At 28.1% G+C, this 22,522-nt stretch overlaps 1 protein-coding gene across 1 annotated transcript in view; it reads right to left on the reverse strand.

Moving 5' to 3' along the window:
• The window catches only part of LOC105846746 (U5 small nuclear ribonucleoprotein TSSC4), a 71,865-nt gene that overhangs the window by 30,917 nt on the left and 18,426 nt on the right, over positions 1–22,522 (reverse strand). The gene's annotated exons all lie outside the window — the stretch shown is intronic.

Here is a 22,522-nt window from a genome sequence, read left to right on the forward strand (position 1 = left end):
GTTATCAATATAATTTATATCGACCTTTTGTTCATATTATAAACAAAAGAAGAACATAATGAATAACAATTAGAAATAAAAATTACAAACTTTTGTTTATATATATATACATTTTAATTAAAATTTCATACCTTTAAAGATAAGTTTCATCTTACAATATTTTATAAGAAATCATATATGACTATAGTGCATTATTTAAATTTTTCTTCATAACTCAAATGATTGTAAATATGTCCCACGTGATAACATTTTTACGCGTGTAAACCTTTAAACATAGTAACTATGGTTCGTCGTTTATTACACCGTAACTATGCAAGTTTCACTTCTTATTTCAAAGGTCCTTATTTTTATAACTAATAACTGTTTTATTATTCTAGTCTACCAGAGGCTGCTAAAACTTGATTGATCCAATTATAAATAATAATATGGTGCCAAGACAATATTCTTGAATTTAAATTCGGTATGGCCTTAAAATAATTTTAACAATGCAGTATAATGTCATTTTATTCATAATTATTTATCCTCCTGCCTTTTCATTGGTAAAAAAATATCAATATAAAACTTATAACAAATTTATTAGTACGTCTTAAAACGTATTCTAAACGTTTATAAACGTCTTATATACGTTACAACATATTATACACGTATATTATATACGTTTTATCGACGTTTAAAACACGTCAAAATTTGTTTTAAAAATTTTCAATTGAAGTAATGATTTAGTTTTGAGAATTGAACAGAGCGAAAGTTTCAACAGAGATAATTAAAGTTAGTATTTTTAGTATTTTTAGTGTCTTTTTATTTAATCATTTTAAATGAATGTTTCATTATAATGGAAACTGCTATGAAATAGATATCGATTAAAACAGACACAATTTTAAAAAAGGACAAAGTGTAAAAACTAATTCGTCTAATCATTTTTTTCTAATGATTATTGTTTTAACGCTGCATTGAATTTAAAGCTTATGTAACGAACTAAATTCAACTTACATTTATACGACAAGTAATATATCCAAATTTTTCAAAATGTCAAAAATACCGAATTTTTAAAAATCTGACAACCTATACGTAAAGTTTGGACAATGAAATATTTGTCCATAAAGAGTTTATTGATTGCAGAAGGCATTTGATTGTTGGAGGTATTTTATTTGAAGGTATTTGATACTGTTGATCATGGAATTCTCTTATCAAAGTCACATTTCTATAGTATCAATTGCTCACATATTATTTGAATTTTACCTCTTTAAAATATTGATTTGCTGTCAACTCTAATACCTCTTCTAATGCTGTTTCCACCCTCTTTTTATATATATATATATATATATATATATATATATATATATATATATATATATATATATATATATATATATATATATATATATATATATATATATATATATATATATATATATAGTTCATCTCACCTTTTCAAAGATATAGTATTTTGCTAAAAACAATTAGGGGTCGTCCATAAAGTACATACGCTTTTATATTTTACATCAAAGCATGGCTTGAAATTTGATTGAAATTGTTTTGAAATTACTTGAAATTATTTTGTTAATTTATTTTTGCTATTATATTTTTAACTCAAAACATAATAGCGTATATATATATATATATATATATATATATATATATATATATATATATATATATATATATATATATATATACTCATACTACGCCATACACGGTTAGCCTTAACTAAATTTAGGTTTTCTGAATTGTGTCCAAATTAATTTCAACGTTTTCTGAAAGAGTATATTTCGCTGATCACTATGTATTTAGTCTACCAAATCAGGAAACTCCTATTAAGTAATTATGGTATTTATAAGATTTTTTCGCGCCTTTATTTCGCGCTTTTTTTGTCTTTTACGACCATCTTTAATCCGCCATTTTTTCTGCCACAAATTAAATTGCAAAAGACAATCGTAGAACAAATTTTGTTTTAAAAATGTTAAGAATCGGTAAATCACATCCTCAGACTATTTTAGATCGTCAAAAGAACTGAGAAAGAGTATGTCTTTTTTGTGGTCTCAAACGTCATATGAAAGTAAACAGCCAAAGTCATATAATTTCTAAATTTCAGAGCTGTTTTTCGGATTATATCATTGCTGATGATCGATACCCTACTGGATTGTGTCCAAGGTTAGTATACTTAATGATTTTTAACTAAATAAATATATATAAAAAGTATATATGCCATAAACGTAAAACCATTTACATAACTGAAAAATTAGATACCTTGTTGAACTCAAATAAATAAGATTTGATAAATGAATCAAATCTCATTTTGCTTGGTACTAGCTTATCTTTTAAAGGTGGAGGGGTATAGTTGAAAGAACAAATGTTGTTTATCTCAGGCAGAAAATTAATTTTGATATTGACTGGTCAAAGATGACTATACCGGCAAAAACACGAAATGGGTAAAATGTTATTTTATTTGTATACCTGTTGTAAAGAAATATAAAATTATAATTTTTTATATAATTTTATGAAACTAAAAACTTGGAGCTGTAAAATATGCAAAATCGCAAGAACGCAGGAAAGGATACCCAAGAAAAAATCTGGTATAAACAGTTTTAAAACGGCAGCTATTAGTCCGCGGTGTAGTTCTTGTCTGACTAAAGTTAAAAAAGGATTACATCATAAATGCAATGCAACAACGCTTAAGTAGAAAACTTTTTTTATAACTTTGATTATTTGGCTGTGAAAGGTTGTATGCCATGTTCTATAGAAAACAAGTTCGTAAATGTAATTTTTTTTTTCGGAAATAACATATCAGCTGCATCCGGATATCAAGGTATTAGAAAAACCGTATTAATTTGCGTTACTAATAGAAAGATAAGTGAAAGAAATCTTAAGAACAATAAATCAAAGATGATAATTTTAATTTAAAAAAACCTTTGTAAGCTCTTGAACCTATAATCTTTTTAACAATGTAAAGTTGTCGAAACCTTTTTCATTCAGTCCCCATAGTTTCGTAACTTATTTAGATATCAAGAAACAAATGGCTTCTTACGTTATTTAAGAAAAGCTATGTAGTGAAAGTGGTAACACCATTTCATTGAAGACAGGAGTTAGTAAGCTGAAACTATCTATTGGATCTGAGAATACTCCAAAAGCAACCAATTTTACTCACAAAAATCTTCTTTTATACACAGAATTCTCTTTCCTTAAGTAACCATCAAATGATAAAACTTGCTAATATGATAAGTTAAATCACAATACTAATACAAATTTAATTCTGCACAATAAAATGATGCAATATTTGGAGTAAAATTTACTATATAAAAAAATTAATAATTACAGAGTTGTTTAAAAAAAAAGAAACGTTGTAGAACCTGGACTGAAAGACTGTGTCTCTGATTTGGACAGTTATCTTCTCCCATTATTTACCGAAGAAAATATTTTATTTAAATTTAAAGACAAAGATAAAGCTTTGGAATATAAAAATATTACAGTAGCGTAATGCAATGATGTTACACTTTTTGTTAAACTACTCCTGGATCTTAAATGTGTTGATTGTAAGAATCAGTTGCTAAAAATTGCTGTTGACGGGGAAGTGGTTTTATCAAATTTTGTTTAAATATAGTTAATCTCTAAAAAAATAATATAGTTAATGAAGTTTTTGAAAATTATGGCAAAGTTGAAATAAATTACCTTAAAACAAAACCGGTAACAGCCTGCAGGTCTTTATATAAGATAGTCTAAAAAAAAAATTTAAAGATTCGTCAGTAAATACTTCATTTCCTCTTCTGGTAGCTCCAGAAATCCCAGTAAGATATTTAAACATTAAAATATTATTTGAAAAATTAAACCTTGAAAAAGTTGAGCATTGGGGTATGCGACATAAAACTTAGTCAAATTCCGACAGGTATATCTCCAAGTAGCAGTTCAATTCATCCTTGTTATGTATGTGAGTGGGATAGAAGAGAAACTTGGACAAATGCTCCATACAGAACTTTTGAGAGCTGTCAAAATAACTATACAAAATTCAAAGAATTTGGTTCAAAACCTAAGTGTGCACAAAATTTTAGGAATTGTATAAACCTTGTATTAGTACATGGAAACCCCTCTGAATTCCTTGTAGATAGATTTGTTTTACCGGATCTTCATATAATAGAGGGAACTGTCAACCATGTAATGGATAACATGGAGCGGATTTGTTCGGAAATGAATATGAAGTAGATTTACGAACAGTTGCAAATTATTCAGACCGGTCAGCATAGTGGAAAATTTAATTAAAATTCTTCTCGAAAAATTCTTTAAAAGTGGAAAGTCTTTAATGATAATCTGCCAATTAAACTAAAGTCTTTTGGAGAATGCTTAAGGTTGTTAAATTTAGTTGTTGAGTCTTGCTTTGGATCCGGACTTGATGAAACCTTTCAAACTAATATCGAAAATAAAAAATTGAAAACCTGATATGAAAATTTGATGCTGGAACATGGTATTACTTTAACACAAAAATTTCATATCCTGTTCAATCATGTATCTGAATTCTGTAAAACAAAAAAAAATGGGCCTTGGAGTTTATTCGGAGCAATCAAGAGAAAGTGTTCACTTCCTCCTCAAAATTGCCTCGTGAAACCGGTACAGGGTGTCTGCAAACAATTCTAATTATGGACATAATTTAGTAAGGGCATTAAGTTCTTGTAATGGAAAACATCATGTTTTTCTTGGACGTATTGATCTAAATGTTGATATTTTTTAGTGATTCAATTCAAGAAGAAATAGTTTTTAGTTTTATATTTGTTAATATTTTGATGATTTAAAACATTCCGATTATGTGATTATTCACTCTTAAACTATGTAATGTAACACAATACCATCTGTATTATTCATTTCCAATAAATTGTCTGTAACTTTTACAATAAAATTTTGAATGAAAACATGGCGGTCAAAAAAATGGTGCAAAATACTTGCAAAAAAAGGCGCAAAATAAAAGGCGCGAAAAAAAAAGCTCGAAAAAATCTTTAAAATGCCATAATTACCTTATAGGAGTTTTCTGATTTAGTGGACTATATACGTAGTGATCAGTAAACTATACTCTTTCAGAAAACATTGAAATTAATTTGGACACAAATCAGAAAACCTAAATGTAGTTAAGGCTAACCGTGCATACTTATTACTATAACAAATTATTATATACAAGAATTCAGGACGGGTCTTCTCATATAAAAAATTGTGACCATTAAATAACAACAGAAAATATTAAATTTTGACGTCATCTTTATAATAGCTTCTTTTACTTAAGTATGAAAAAAATGAAGTCCAAAAATTTGTTTTAACATATCGTCCATTGTCCAAATTCATACAACCGTACATCGGAGAACATTGATGTTCACTTGAGGATATTTTTTTATTAACAACTTGAAACTATTATTAAAGCTGTTTTATCATTTGTTTTATCATTTTTATTGATTCTGATATTAAGGAACTATTTATAGGAGCTTACACCTTAAGTTTATTGTTTTTTAGCTTTATTTTGCATAATTTTTCATTTTTATGTAAATTACATTTTCGTTTTATATCATTTAATCATTTTTATTTATATCTTTTCACATGCTACGAGCAGAAAATTAACAAGTTATTTAGTTTTAGATCAGCAACAGGCAAAAAAGGATTTTACTGACACTATCGGCCCTAATATGCTCAAAAAAACTTTAATATACTCAAAGACTTTAGTAGATGTAAATCGAGAAAAAAAAACTTTAAAATGTAAATGACAATATCTTTTTGATTTTTTCATCTAATAAAAAATACAGTTTTTCTATTATTATTTCAAAATTTATTAACTATTAATTTTAATACAGAAATACTTTTATTGTAGGTTTTATATGAGTGATAGTGGTGCAAACTACAAACATATTTGTTAACAACTATTTTCTTTGCATAATATTGAACATACCAGCGGTCACAGTCAGCGAAAAATCAGGGGCCCCGGGCAGAAGGGGGCACCGATGTGGGTTTATATATATATATATATATATATATATATATATATATATATATATATATATATATATATATATATATATATATATATATATATATATATATATATATATATATATAAACTAATTTAAAACCTCAGGAACTACGAATTCTCTCTATAATAAATAATTTATTTGAAATTTTCGCCGGATTATAGGCACCGGCATCATCAGCATATAATAAAATTACAAAAATTGTGACCATTAAATAACAACAAAAAATATTAGATTTTGACGTCACCTTTATAATAGCTTCTTTTACTTAAGTATGAAAAAAATGAAGTCCAAAAATTTGTTTTAACATATCGTCCATTGTCCAAATTCATACAACCGTACATCGGAGAACATTGATGTTTTTGTATCTCCAAGGCTTCACGGACTTTTTTTTCAAATTTTTTATCCTCAACTTTAAGTTTTTCTGCCCTATCCCATTCAATATCCTCATCGCAATTTACTTTATGCAAAGCTAATGCAGACTGATTTAACGTATTTGAAGTTTTCATTCACCGACATACACTTTGGAGCATTTGCACTAAATTAAAAAGGCTCCAGGTTGGCTGTTGCGTGGTAATTTTGATTTATTTCTAGACGTTAATAGCGTTTTTAGGTTAGCATTTGATTTAAAAACAGCTCTGTAACCAGCTTTTCTGAATATTCTTTTAAGTTTGAAGGATATTATTGGTATTCATGGTAAAGAAATTGTAGGAAAGTTATTAGAGTTTGATAGAATTTCATTTTTATTTGCTAAAAGTTTTTTTCGAACGTGATAAGAAATATCTTTAAGCATTTTTTTATCGTACCCATTTTCAGTAAACGATTGAATTAAAAAATCTCATTTTTAATTAGTTTTCGATGCATATTGAGTATGCTCTGTGTATATACTTTGGTTATTTCTTTTAAAATTTTGGGATCGTGATTAGAACGAGCTTTGATTTGGATATTGGTCATAGCATCTTTCCTGTAATTCTTGAACTCATATTTTCCTTGTGTATTATTAATAACAGTTATAACCAAAAAGTTAAGTATCTTATTTTTGTTTTCAACTTCAATAGTATAATTTAAAGAAGGGTGTTGTCTGTTAAGGATTGTTTAGAACTGTTCCGCTTGCTTTAAGTTAGAAAACCTAGCGTGGCTATCATCTACATATCTATAAAAGGATTTAATATCAATTGAAGGAATCATTGTCATTGCCATTTGTATTGCCTTTTCCTCATGGTATTGTAAAAAAGATTCAGCCAAAACAACCATAAAAAACAATCCAATTGGGCCTGAATTCTCCAACTCATGGATCCATTCACCTCAAGAAATAAGAACGAAACAAACAGGAAGAAAGCAAAGTACTTAGATGCTTTTAAAACTTTATGTTATTCAGTACCACCATCTGATGAACTTGTAAATATATTGAAAACATATGTCTGAGACTTATACGGGTCTGAACAAGAAGAATCAGTTAATTCCGCTCTTACATATTTAAGTCTGGTAAATTCAGCGGGGAAGCGTTACAACGAAATAAAGATTCGCTTGTTCTACACATTAATAGGTCCAATTATGAAGCTTTTATCAGAAAACGATCACATGTAGCAGTGAATAACCCACCAAGTCCTATTAGGAATGGTTGGTTTAATGATCAAGGTTCAATTACCATATCTTAGATACAATTGCTTGCTGCACCAGATTCGGCACTTGATATGTTCACTATTATTGCCGCGATTGTTTCACTAGAAGAAGTTCTTGTAATAAAGCTTATGCAGTTTGCCTAGATCTTTGTAAATGTAAATCATGGTGATAACCATCAAGAAATGGATGATGACAACCAATCAGATGAATCGTATCAGTCTGATAATGATAGCACCTTAGAATAAAAACTTGTAATAAAAATCATTTGTTATTTAATATTTTTCGATTTTGAACTGCAAGATAAACATTAGCGGCAGTAGTATGTATAGAAAATTTAGTTAATAATAATACTTCTGTTTTAATTACAGTCCTTTTTGAAAACATTGCATAAAAATGGCAAATGGTAAGTCTTCTAAGAAAACAAATCAAAAATAAAACCTATATCAAAAAGCATTCAAATTTTAAGACTTTTGGTACTTAACTAAAGAATATACAAACTAAATTTGAAGTTTGAAGTCAGAATTATTAATTATTTGGGCGTAAGACCTTCAAGATAACTTTCTCTAAATTTTGATACTAAATGTGTATAACGAACGTCTTTTTTTGTAAGCATTTTCTGCAACAGACGCCGGCCTTTTGTTTTTAAAATTAAATATAAAGTATTTAAAAGTTGGTTCAAAATTAAAATTGCAATTATAAGAAAATTTTTAATATCAAAGGTAAATATTTATGATTATTATACTTAGAGCAATGTTTTTACCTGTTTAATATAACATAGTTTTTGTATTGCAACTTCTGAAGTAGATTAAAATATAAAACTTTTCAGAACTAATGGTTTTACTTAATTCAGTCGAAGAAACTAATGGTTCTACTCAATTCCTGAGGAGCCATAACCCCCAGATTTTTTTTAAAAGGAATTTTTTTTACAATCCAGGTTTTTAATAGTAAGTTTTGATGTTTTAAGGTTTTTTGGTACTTTGGTCCCCACTTAATAGTCATTGAATTATCAGTGTCAATGTCGTTCATGTGAATTATCAATGTCATATTCAAACACTTTTAGACAGGCTGTTCAGTACTATTATTACCTTATACTTATAAATCAAAATGCAGATATCGTATTAGTGACTCAGCAAATTAGCAATAATATAAAATCAATTTGGACTACAGTAAACACAAGTTTACCTCTTACGACTGACAAATCTATTAATATGTAAGTTAAAGATCTTCTCTTAAGGATAATAATAGCAAGCGCGGAAAAGCAAGCGCTAAAAGAAATCTTGATGCAAACTTGGACAAACTTTTTGATATTTCTGCTTGTTCCTGTTTATTAGATGTGTTTCCCTGTAGTGATAGAAAAGTTTCATGTAATAAAGAAAATTGCATTGAAGAATATCTTATGCCTGCGCTCTCGAAGTAATAAAGTACCTCTGATAGAAAAGTTTCATGTAATAAAGAAAATCGCATTGAAGAATATCTTATGCCTGCGCTCTCGAAGTAATAAAGTACCTCTTGAAGACAGAGCTCATCTTCGTGATCAGAGGAAAAAAATCGGTTCAAAAGGTGAATATCAACTTTTTCTCATTAATAGATTGTCTGTCAAAGACTTGGTAAAGAACGACAAAAAATATCTCATAAGCTAGTTGATGAAGATGAATCCCTCATACCTTACGTACACTTAATTGAAGAAATAAGTAGTTTATCCAATACGGAGGTAAATATTTTTCTAATACATAAAACATTTGTAGTAGATGAAACAGAAAGCATTTTATTTTATCAGCTTTTTTTAGGATGAAGCTGAATGGAAACCAATAAATAATCCTATTGGAAAATACAACATGGTTAAAGTTCCAAGATTTGCAATGGAACTATTCAAAAAAGTGTATTCGTCAAACGTAAGTACAGCCTTTCGTCAAACGTAAGTACAGCCTTTCGTCAAACGTAAGTACAGCCTTTGCTAATATTTTGCTACATGACATTAACTATCTCCTGAAAAATGACATTGGTGTAAAAAATATTTTGATTGACAAATGCAAATTAGGGTCAAGTCAAAAGTAAAAGTTGTTAGTGAAAAACTCAGAACAAAAAAAAACATTTGTCTTAGGTCAAGTCAAGGTTGATGGTTAGGGTTGATGGTTCGGTTAAATAACTAAAACAATGAAAATAAGAAACTCACCTCCAGGAGAAGTACTAAAAAAATGCATTGAATCTGAACATCACCTCACATTTACTTATGAAGATGAAAAATCGAGTAGAGATTATTTGACTCATAGGACGATTCCTGTTTCTGTTGCTACATGCTTAGTTCTTGCTACCGAAACGTTCAGTGTTTTACAAGAACATAACAGTTTGGAAAGTATACAAGCTGTTCTTCTTGATAATACAGCTACCAATACTGAACTTCTAGTATTACCAATAAGTGGCTTATTGGTAATACTAGAGAGTTTTTAAAAGTAAAACTAATCGGATTAGTTTTGTTTTAAAAAACTCTCTATTTTAATCGGATGCGCCTTACATCAAAATGAACTTCCGTAACTTACTCTTTTTATAAAACTTGATAGTGACACAACTGGGTCAAGAAGCTTCAGTGGGCCACTTGGCAAAAGATGTGCTGAAAATATTCAGGATAGAAATCAAGTTTTGTTTGAATGAAATGAAAACCCAACTTTAGATGAATATATTTCAGAAGAAATACTAACAGACTTTAGGTTTACGCTTCAGCGTGGTTTGAAATAAAGAAAATCTTCAAAATATCACTAATCCCAGCGCCTTATTTTTCTTCTATTATTAGAATAAATAATCTCCCGTTTAATGATATTAAACTTATTGTTAAAAAAAACATTAAAAACAATGCATTTTGCCTAAAGCCAGTAAATATTCTTTACGCCATGCTAAAAGATCATGATAACAAGGTACAAAATTTTGGTTTTCAAATCCTACTGCCTCTAAGGCAAAGGTATTTTTTTATAGTTAACTAAAGAAAGTTTTGAAAAACGAATGATACATTCAAAGTGGTAATTAGCTTCGGTTTATAGCGTAAACAACGAAAGCTTGAAAGTAAATTTGAAGAAAATTCTGGAAATTAATTTTAATGCTCATCATTGGTATAAGTTTGTTGACATCGGCATTACAAAAGTTACGGAACACCCTACAACGCTGCATTTTTCAGTTGAGTAAATTTAATATATGATTGTCAATAATGTTAAACCTGAAATTCCGACTTTCCATCTCATTCCCAGAGTTATTTGGTATGCTTTTTAAATATAATATATACCCACTTATTAATAAACCAATTAGGATAACTAAAAGTTAAGCAACTGCGATTGACAACATCCTTTTAAACCACTTTTCAAAAACGTCATTTGAAAAAGGAATATTCAAAACAGACATAAGTGACCACTTTCCTATCTACATTAAAATTAATAACCTTGATATAATTTTGACTACTCGTTCAGAAACAATTAATTCAAAAAAACGCAATCTACCAACGTTAAATAACAATAACTTCTCGCAAACGCTATACGAAGAGAAATGGAAAGAAGTCTATTTATGTAAAAATACTAACAAAGCATACAATGCCTTTTTCAACAAATTTCTAAATATATATAATGAAACGTTTCCTTATGACTAACCCTTGGATGAACAAAACTCTAGTAAAATGTTCAAGAAAAAAACAAAAACTCTATAACAAATTACTCAAAAATAAAAAAATTGAAAACGAAAATAAATAAAAGAACTATAAATATTTTTATCAAAACTTACTTAAAAATGGAAAAAATAAAATTTTACAGTAAAAAAATTACTGAATGTAAATTTGATATAAAAAAACACGGAGTCTATTATTAACCTAATGGGTCGTAATAAAAGTAGTTCATTACTTCCTCTCAATATCACTATTAATGATAATAATTTTCACTGCCCAACACAAATCTCAAAAGAGTTTAACAATTACTTTACTAAAGTTGGTCTAAATTCAGCTAACAAAATTATACCTCATTGATTCATTCAAAACCTATTTAAATTCTGCCAATAATAATTTATTATGTGACATGAATTAACATTAAAAGAAATTGAGGAGGCTTTCTCATCTTTAAAAATAAACAAATTGCTAGGTTTTGATGGAATATCCAGCAATTTTAAATAAAAAGTATATTATCAAACCTCTGTTTCATATTATAAAAATTTCAATAAATGAAGGTGTATTTCCTGATACATTAAAAGTAGCTAAAGTGTATAAAAATAAATTTAAAACAAATTAAATTTAGATTAACTGTTATAAATTATTATATAAATCATCCAGCAATACAAATGTTATCAAAAAAACATTTAAATATGGACATATTTAAAACGTTAATTTTCGCTTATAACGCTTTTTAAGGTGTTTTTTTTTTCATAATCCTACATCTTAAAAATTAAATCTGCAAGCGATTCTTCATTCAAAATCTTTCAAATTTTGAGAGTAATCATATTTTAACTTTCTCCAACTACTGCAATTTTTTAGTTTTAATTTTCTCCAATTACTGCAATATTACTCAATATGCGTAACTAAAATTGACCTACCCTATATATATATATATATATATATATATATATATATATATATATATATATATATATATATATATATATATATATATATATATGTATATATATATATATATATATATATATATATATATATATACATATATGTTTGTGTGTGTGTATCAGCTCTTGGAGTTAGGAAAAATAGGGTTGATGATAATTTACCGACCTTAATCTGTGTGAGGTCGGCATCAGGTCGGCAGAAAAAATGTAAAGCAAAGGTTTGACCAGCCTTAAACTTTTGGCCAACCTTACTGGTGTGAATAATTCTAGGACGTTTTATTTATCCCCAGCTATATCAAAAATATTTGAAAATGTTTTGTTACAAAAAATAAGTATACCCGACAATTTAGATGATTATCAGCATGGTTTTAAACAGAAGCATTCTACAACTTTATTCTATAACTTTATGCACAAATTATTTAAAGAAAGCTATTAATACATCTAGAGGTAATCATGTGTTTATATCGTTTATAGATTCTGGCTTCTGTGCTGTTTCTTATTAGATCAAGAAATATCAAAAAATATCGCGAAACGAGTATTAGTCGGCAGAAAGCTAAATCTCCTGCTTTGAGTAGAGGAAATGGTTTGAGTGTAGGAAATTGTTTACTTCGTATATTTCGAACTTTATATTTATGATATTTATATTTGTATACTTTACTTGCAAAAATGATTTTTGGATACGAAAAGTATTGCAGCTTTACTCGAATGTTTTTAGAATTAAAGCTCTAATTATTTGATACTATTTTGTCTATCTTAATGATCAATTTAAAGAAACAGCTTGTCAAGTGTGCCAAAAAAAATTTCACTGTTGGTTCGGTTAACAGAATATTAGGACTGTACGAATGATGGGTTGTTTTAGATGACTGCATATTTAATTTTTATTTATTCTTTATTTAATTTTATCAATGGACCTTGTGCCTGTTTATATGTACATGATATTTGAGTTAAATACATTAATAAAATAGTAATAATATTTATATATATATATATATAATATATTTTCTTATTACATTATTTATTTATTATTCATTTCTGTTTAATGTATTCATCTATTTTTTTATCAATATGATTATATTGGTTTGCTGTTTACATTGAAAAACTTGCTTTTTAAAGGAAAGATAGGCCTAATATCTAATACCTTAATACCTAAAGATCTTTTTTTGTATTGATAATACAAAAAAAGATCTTTAGTTTTTAATATAACATTGAATTAAATTTATTTAATTATTGACGGTAAATCAAGTATAGAAAATGGTAATACTCATTTTTATGATAACAAAAATGTTATGATAACAAAAAATATAAATAAAAATTCTATCATTTCTAGAAGGAACCTCTAAATTGCGTCACACAGAGTAAAGTTAACAGTCAAGACAGATTTACAAAATGTTCCATTACAAGTTTTAACTCAGTTTACCTTGCAGTTATGTTATAATACAACCTTGCATTACTGCAGAGGGTAATAAATGACTAGCAGGTCATAAAATCTTAATAGATTAGGGGAGAGTAGGGAGAAGTGGGACATGTACATTTTTCTCTTATGATAATTGCAATATCTTTTTTATTTGATGTACAAACTGAACCAAACAAGTTTTTACAAATAAACCTTCTTTTTAGGCACCGATTCAATCCCATTAGGGTTCCAGCCAATTATAACTAAGCATATAAATTTTTGCTTTTAGAATAACCGTGCCATTGGGGTAAAGTGGGACAAGTGTGAATAGAAGTGGGACAAATAAATTTAAAACAACATTTTAACAAAATTATTAAATAGAAACTGATAAAATCATAAAATCACTTAATCGACATAAAAAGGTTTAAGAGCTTTGACCAATTTAAATAATCAAATGGTGACGAGAAGAAGCGAGGCATAAATATTTCTTTTTTCTGTCCCAATTCACCCCAATGTAAACACGTTTTTAAGGTACATTTCAAAATTAGGACTTCTAGCTCACGCAGGGAAACAAAGCAATTTCTGATAAAGAGAAGGGAAGAAATTTAACCTGTGTTTTTTTTGGCAGAAATATCAGAAAGACATACTCAAATAACCGTACCCAAAAATTAAAATTGTACCCGCTCCTAAATTGAAATTTCATGTTTGTTTTTTTTTTACTAGTTATGTACCAAATTAATTGTGTCTAAATTATGTCAATGTCCAATCTGTAGTCTGGCAAGGAACACTAGAAGTAACATAGAGATGAACTTAAGGGAGTACATTGACCCAATCTTACCCTAGCAAAAAAAAGTCTAAATTCAAGGTCTTATACTAATGCCTCAATGTGTGGAGATTATTTTCAATATATAGAAAGAGGAATTAGACACCCCTGCAATAGAAAATCAACAACTAAAAACTGAGAAAAAATTATTATGTCAAAAGATTTTAAATTTTCTGAACAGGTAGCATCAAAAATTCTAAAAACAATTAATGGGGATGAATGACAGGGTAAGGTTAAACTATCAACATGTAGAACATCATTACATGTACACCTTGGATAGAGTATCACTCCAAAATAGAATAGTTTAAACACAGTATTAAATATCAAAAAAATACATGATTTGCCTGAATGTGTTATTATACATGATTTGCCTGAATGTGTTGACTGAAATAAGGAAAAATGCTGGTCAATCAGGATTCGAAACCAATGAGCAGATTTGTCTGAATTGAAAGTCCCATTCACTAAATCAGTCCAAGTTTAGTCCAAATTGCAGCTACAATTTAGTCCAAACCTTCTCAAACTACTTGAATGGAAGTACATCCTTGCATCAGATCTTAAACTTATCAATACCATGTTAGAATTATCTGATCATGGTAGTAAATATGCATGTGCTTATATATTGGTGCGAAGCACAAATTAGGAGAATTTATAACTTTTGGTAATTTATCCAACCAGTATCAACGTTTTGTTGATGCAGGGAAACCACAAAAGTTGATGCAGAACTTTTTTAATCTCGTTAACACATGTCTTTTTGATGAGAGCCTGGACAGCCTGGTATTAGACGTTATACCTCCCCCAGAGCTGCACCTCTATGAGCATATTATCACACAGGTGTCAAGAGTACTATTTTTGAATAAGACCTTAACTAAGTTCTTAGAAAAAAAAACTGTTACTCAGCATGGCTACAATGGTGGAGGACTAGATGGATCTAATTGTCAAAAAATTATACGGTCATTAGATGAGATGATAACTGTAGCGTCGCTGAAGTACTACGAGTTTATTAACACACTAAGAAAATTTAAAGCAAGTAAATATTAATAATTTAACTATTATTAACATACTTAAAGATATTAATAAGATGTATCATTTTATTTGTAGTGACTGAGGGTTGTTTGGACCGCCATCAGATGTCTCTCGATCTGATATTAGAACTTTAGAAGCTGTTCACAAGAACATTAATAACACTATCAAGAGGTTTAGTGTCTCGGAAAGTAATCCTTCTCATGAAATAAAACTGAGAAGAATGAATGAAACATACAGCTCAATGAGAGTATAAAGATTATGAATCGGATAACAGTTGGTTGAGATGAAAAACTTCTATATATGTAAACTACTATAATTTTCTCATAAATAACCTTTTAATCTCTTTTTTTCCTATTTTTTAAATTTATGTCGGAGCTATGAGAAACTTTGATAAGACTAGTTTTCTCATTTATATATATCAGGTGCGGATCTAGGGTATAGCCGTTGTGGCAAAGGCTACACCTTTAAATAATCAACGAAATAAAAAATAGCATAATATTTCAACATATTTTTAAAGTAAAAAAAATATAAGTAATTAAGATAAGTTTATTTTTATTTGCTGTGTAAAAGCGATTACTTAAAACTAAAAAAAAAACGGAACAAAAAATGATATCGGTCATTGCAGATCAGTTTGTGGCAAAGCCATAAACGACCTGACTTTACAGCATAGGCTGATTAAATTATTGTTTTTTTAAAGTAATAAGTTTTTATTGAAAAGTCGTATGCCGTCAACACTCGTTGGCTAAAAGCAATCGTAGCCCGTAGCTAGATTACTTATTGCCTTGTACTTATTGTGGCTGTACTTATTTCTCAGTCTTTTTATGCCTAGCTATTTTCAAATAAGCCCTTTATTTTTCTCTTAGTAAGTTGGTAATTATGGCGGATATGTTTTGAAAATACACTCTTCCAAATGCTATTGATACTTCTCGCATTCATAACATAAAATGTTATGAATTCAAATGGTTTAAATATCTCACCAGTTTAATTTCATCGTTAAACTTTTCACTTGAACATGCCCTGATATAAATGTTTTTATACCATATTTTAAAATGGATCAAGGTTTTGTAGCTTTAAGTTATATTTTTTAACTATGTTTTCACAAACTATATTTGCTACAAAAAGATAACATGCGTTTTATAACTGTAAATATGTTTACTTATATACAACTATTTGTGTGCTCATTGTTAAAAAATTCTTATAACATTTAATTAAACATTCTTATTTTATTAAACAGGTTAATACTATTAATAATAGTTTTGCCACAGAGCTATATAAACAACTTAAATTGTTTTTTGCTATAAATGTAAATAATTAAAGTATTACATTTTTAATTCTTCAAAAAAAATTTTAAATCTTCAAATTGAAGCTTTAATTAAAAAGGACCTTATAAGTTGATTCTATTGACATTAGAATCAATTATAATACAATATAGGAGACTCTCTTATAATATAAGTCCTCAAAAAAAGTTGAAGGAAATCTTTTTGAACTACTTAATTTTGAAATTTATGCAGATGACACTACTGACACTAATTTATGCAGGTGACACTACTGACACTTATTTATGCAGGTGACACTATCTCATAAGATCATTTAATATCAGCCCCTAAAAATGTTACATATTTCTTAAACCATACAAAATCAACTTATAGAGTGTTGTAGTACGGCTTTTGAGGAGATTTTTTTTTCTGAAATCAATAAAAGCAAATACTTTTCAATTTTAGCTGATAAAGCATCTGATAGTGCCAATCTTAAACACTAGTCTATCGTTAAAAGGTATATAGACAATAACTAAAATACTCGTAAAGATTTCTTATGGTTTTTTGACTGTCTTTACTTATTTAAATATCTCTTAAGTCGAAAATTACAGGCATGTTTAAATAATTATCTTTCTGTTGGTAAATCAAAGTTAATTAATGTCTGTTGTACTTGTTGGGTTCAAAAACGGAAAAGTCTAGGCAATTATTTTTAGCAAAAGACTCTTCATAGTTGATGTTTGAATTTTCTTTCAATGTAACTTTAGTTTTAACAAAAATTTGATGGATTGAATTTTTTAGATTATAATTAGACTCCAAGATTAACAATACGACATATCTCAAATTTCAGAATCTTGAAATTGAAAATTAAAAAAACACGTTTCAAGAAATTAAATTTGGCATTGATTAATATCACTACAACTGGTTTAATATTGCTATTGAATTAGCTATGACTTTAAATGTAAAAGAAAACAAAAAACTAGAAAATGTGGAAAGCAAATCAATCATAATAATCACTCATCTTCTGATTATTGTAAGCTTTCTATCACTTTACCTCTACTGGACCATCTTATCAATAATCTTATTAATTATATAAGATTTCAAGCATCTTGGTTTATATGGGACGTTTGCAGTTCTAACCGCCATGTTAAGTTACCTGAAAACTGACTAAGATTGGAAAATCTACTTTCAGGAATTTCTGGATATCTATCATTCCTATCTTTGCATCCAACCTTTATTCATGCAGAGTTGGATTATGGAAACCTCTTTAGAAAATTCAATCAAAACCCCCATCTATTGTTTCTAAAACAAAAGTCATGACAATGACTGTTTTCCCCAACATTTTTGAATTTTTTTAAAGATTTGATTTTAGATACAATACTTAGAGATTAAAAACTTATTCAAGAAGTAGAGTGTTAGAATAGTGATTTTTTTTTCGGCTTCTGGAGAAAGATGTTTAAAGTTGCTATTTAAGCCTTAAATAATTGGCTATGATTGAATAATAGTTATTATCTCTTATATTTACAATGATTTTTTTGTTAAAATGTTTTTATAATTTCCTCTTAGAGCATCTTATTTTTTATTTGTTTTAAATAAATCTATTTTTTATTTTGTGTTCATTTCATTATCTTTGACATCTAAAATGTTAAATGTTCTAAACTTAATACAATGTAAACCACTAAATAAATAATATAAATAATATTAACTGTTCCTCCTATATCATCACAAATTTGCTTTCCATAGCTGGTTGCAAAGAAAACTCATTTTGCATCTATTCCGAAGTCTGATTATGCTGACATGGTTGAAAATATTTTTGCAGTTTTTATATTGCGATAAAAAATCAAAAAATCAGAAAAATCAGAAAAGTAGATCACGTTTACAATGCCGGGTATCCTTTGCTTTAGATTATTGAGGATTTATTTTTGTATCTCGTAAACCATTGCTACATCATGATTGTTATCATCTGATAAAATGCAATATGAAGCGGAATGCAACACTTGACCTTCTTTATAGTACACAACTACTGGATGAAATATACACTGAAGATTATTCCAATGAAAACCTTGTACTTTATCCTGCACAACAAAACTATAATTTTCTGCAAAATCTTCAAGAATTATTGCGCTATTTGATGGTAGTTCTTATTTAAGATTTTTTAAATATTTAGATTGGCATTTAGAAATATATGAATGGGCTGTTAGCTTGACTAGTTTTTCCATCACCATATCTACATAATCTGGTATGCTTACAAGCTTTATAATAAATCTGATCTATCAGTAGTAAGCCATCGGTTAAATTCGATAGAATCTTCTCCTTCAAACTGCCATGTTAGTTAGTTCAAATAGTTTTTCTTCTAATTTAATTGTATTTTTTGGACATTGAGTAAATCGATGTAATATGGATTTTTTATTTTGCATACTACAAACAATAAATATATATAGTTCATGGTAATCAATTTTAATGGGTAGGAGAATTAACTTTATGTTTTGGTAGTAGATACAAACGCACTCAGAATGGGTTCCAGATGAGTTTGGCAAAACACACCATTTAGGTCTTAAAACACAAAACTTGGAAAAACCTAACTGCATGTAGATTATTTCTTATTTAAATGCATTAAAAATATTTTTTTATTACTTGGGAAAAGTAAATTAAAAATTAACATATTAATAAATAAAATACACATATCAAAAATAGATGTATTTGTAATTTTATATCTTTGCTTTTTACAAATTATGTAATCTGAGCTTACAGTGTTTTAATTTATGTTTCACTTGGAAGACACAAAAGTTTTGTGTGCTTTCGATTAACTTTTAATGTGTTTTCCAGGTTTAGAATGAAAGGTTTTAAATGGAAATTACGATAAAGAAGCGTTTAAGGGTCTACTGTATTCATATAGTTTAGGAGTAAAGGCAATTTTACCATATTAAACCAGCTGCGGGTGTCAGGTGGGGGACATATCAGGCATTATTTCATGAACTGTTTTATATTGGAATTCTAATACAACTCCTGCAAATGAATATAATGAATATATCCTGGAAATTTCATTGTAATTGCACCTTTAGATCTTGAGATATTTAATTCTGCGTAACTGCGTATATTGAAAATTTTTAAATGGCAAAAAAACATGTTTTAAAAACAATAAACTTTCATAGTCAACTATCAACTACCAATAGAGTAAGCTAGTTGTTTTTCTAAATCATTTTTAATGTATAAATAACCATCTTTAATTTTTTTTAAGGATTTTTCTTTGTTGCATTTCTTTTTTTAATGATTCTTTCCTCATATTTCTGATTCGTTCATTGTTTTTATTTAATAAATCCTTTATTCATAAATTGTCCAACAGGAATTTTTGAACGTTCAAAAACTTTGCAAATACCAATAGCGCCTTCATTGAACTGTAATATTGTAGATTAAACTGCAATCTCTAAAATATTTGTGTTTAACAAAAATATTTTTGGAGCATTTTTTCCTTATTATTCCATATTATAGAATTTAAAAATTCATTGTTGTTTTGGGTATGTCTGTGTAAACATTTGGAAAGTAAGTCGTCGCTTGAAAGATCATGAAAAGCTGGGAGAAGAACAGCTGTATATAAGCAAGAAGAACAATGGTATATTCAATGTGGGATTGTATTTGTTTTGATTATCTGTTTGCTACAAGCACCAACTGTTTTTTGATTGAGGGCAGAATTGATGGCGTTCGATGTGATTACTTTATATTACTATTATGAAATAACACAGCCCAAACAAATTTCTTCATTGGGTATAATTGTTTATTCTGCCTAATTGCCATTATATAATAATTTTGAAGTTTATTTATAACTTTATCTGTCAATCCTCCTGCTCCATTTAATTTTCTATCACTTTGTATTTTTTCCTTCATACTTTGAAGCAAACTGCGGCATCGTGTACCTAATCGCTTCTGAACGTGGCCAACATATTCTATATTTTAATTGTTATTTCTTTGCCATATGGTTTTGAAGGCTATATATGAAGTGTAACGCAAACCATAATTATTTATGGATCCTGAAAAAATTAAAATTGCACTAACAGCCTCCATAAAAACTGATGATTTTTTGTGGTTTGCTTTGCAGATATGATTTGTTTGCCATTTCAGGTACCCTGGTTTGTTTTTTTCCCTTTTCCACATGGCACATTCTTTTCAATATTTGGATAAAACTGCTGTGTCTAAACACTTTTCATTTTCAATTAAATACTAAAGTATCTTTATTGGGAGATTTCTAGCACTGTTTTGATGTTTATTGCAGTTTTAAGTTTTTCGGCCACTAAGACACACTAAACTGCCAATTTTTAACACTGTTTAAAATACAAAAGATGGAATGCAGTCAATAACTTTATAAAACGGCAACTAAATACTTTAAATCAAAATTAAGGAGATATTGCAGCAATGCAATTTTTAAATAAAAGTAAAGTTTTATAAAAGTATAAATATCTATTGAACTTTAAAAATGTTTTATTTCAAAAAATTAAAAAAAAGATTTAAAAAAAAAAAAGGTGTAAGAGCTAGGATTTGAACTACGACATTTCACGAGAATGCTGCAACATAAACACTTCGGCCGCAAAGGCGTATTATTCGATGTAACTTTCAAAACTATTTAATAAACAAAAGGCTTTATAAAATGGCAAACAAATGCTACAAATCAAAAATTAAAGAAAATGGAGCAGTAATTCAATTTTAAAGAAAAACTGTAAAACTTGAAATATGTTTTAACATTAATTTAATTTATCTTTAAAACATGGTGTTTTTCCAGAAAACCTAAAAATTGCTAAAATCATTCCAATTTTAAAATCAGGCGATCCTTCTGAAGTTGCAAATTATCGTCCAATCTTAATTCTTAATTGTTTTTCTAAAATATTAGAGCGAGTTATGTATAATAGACTTTATTCTTTTTTAAATGTAAATAACATTCTTTACCATAAACAATTTGGATTCAAATCTGGCCATTCCACCGATCATGCAATCATTCACCTTGTTCAGGACATATTTAAATCGTTTGATGAAGGCAAGTATACCCTTGGTCTTTTTATCGATTTAAGTAAAGCTTTCGATACAGTCAATCATCAAATCCTTCTATCGAAACTCAAAAGTTATGGTATAAAAAATACTAACTTGTCCTGGTTCGAGAGTTATTTGACTAATAGGAAGCAGTATATAGTTTATGATGAAGGAAAAACTAATTATGAGACAATTACATGTGGTGTTCCTCAAGGATCAATTTTAGGGCCACTTCTAAATTTTCTAACATTTTAAATACAATTTTATTTGCAGATGATACCAGCTTGTTTTATTCCAATAAAGATATCAATATATTATTCCAAACATTAAACAAAGAACTAGACAAACTAACCCAATGGTTTAAATCAAACAAGTTATCTTTAAATATTACTAAAACAAAATACACTTTATTCCATCGCCTACATAAAAAATCAGATATTCCCTTTGAACTTCCGGACCTTTTTATTGACAATCAATTAATAAAGAGAGAGCAATCAATAAAGTTTTAAGGCGTGTTTCTAGACGAAAATGTAACCTGGAGGGAACATATCGGAGTAGTTGAAGATAAAATATCAAAAAAGTTAGGTATAATGTACAAAGCAAAGCAATTATTACATCGATCTTGTTTAAAAAACATTTACTTTTCTTTTATTCACTGCTACTTAAGTTATGCGAACATTGCTTGGTGTAGCACTAACGCGACGAAAATAAAAAAATTGCTTAGCAATCAAAAACAGGCTATAAGGATAATTTCAAACGTAGATCGCTTCTCACACACACAAACACTATTTAATGAACTCAATATCCTAAATGT

This window comes from Hydra vulgaris, chromosome 02 (genome assembly GCF_038396675.1).
Source record: "Hydra vulgaris chromosome 02, alternate assembly HydraT2T_AEP".
Lineage (NCBI taxonomy): Eukaryota > Metazoa > Cnidaria > Hydrozoa > Anthoathecata > Hydridae > Hydra > Hydra vulgaris.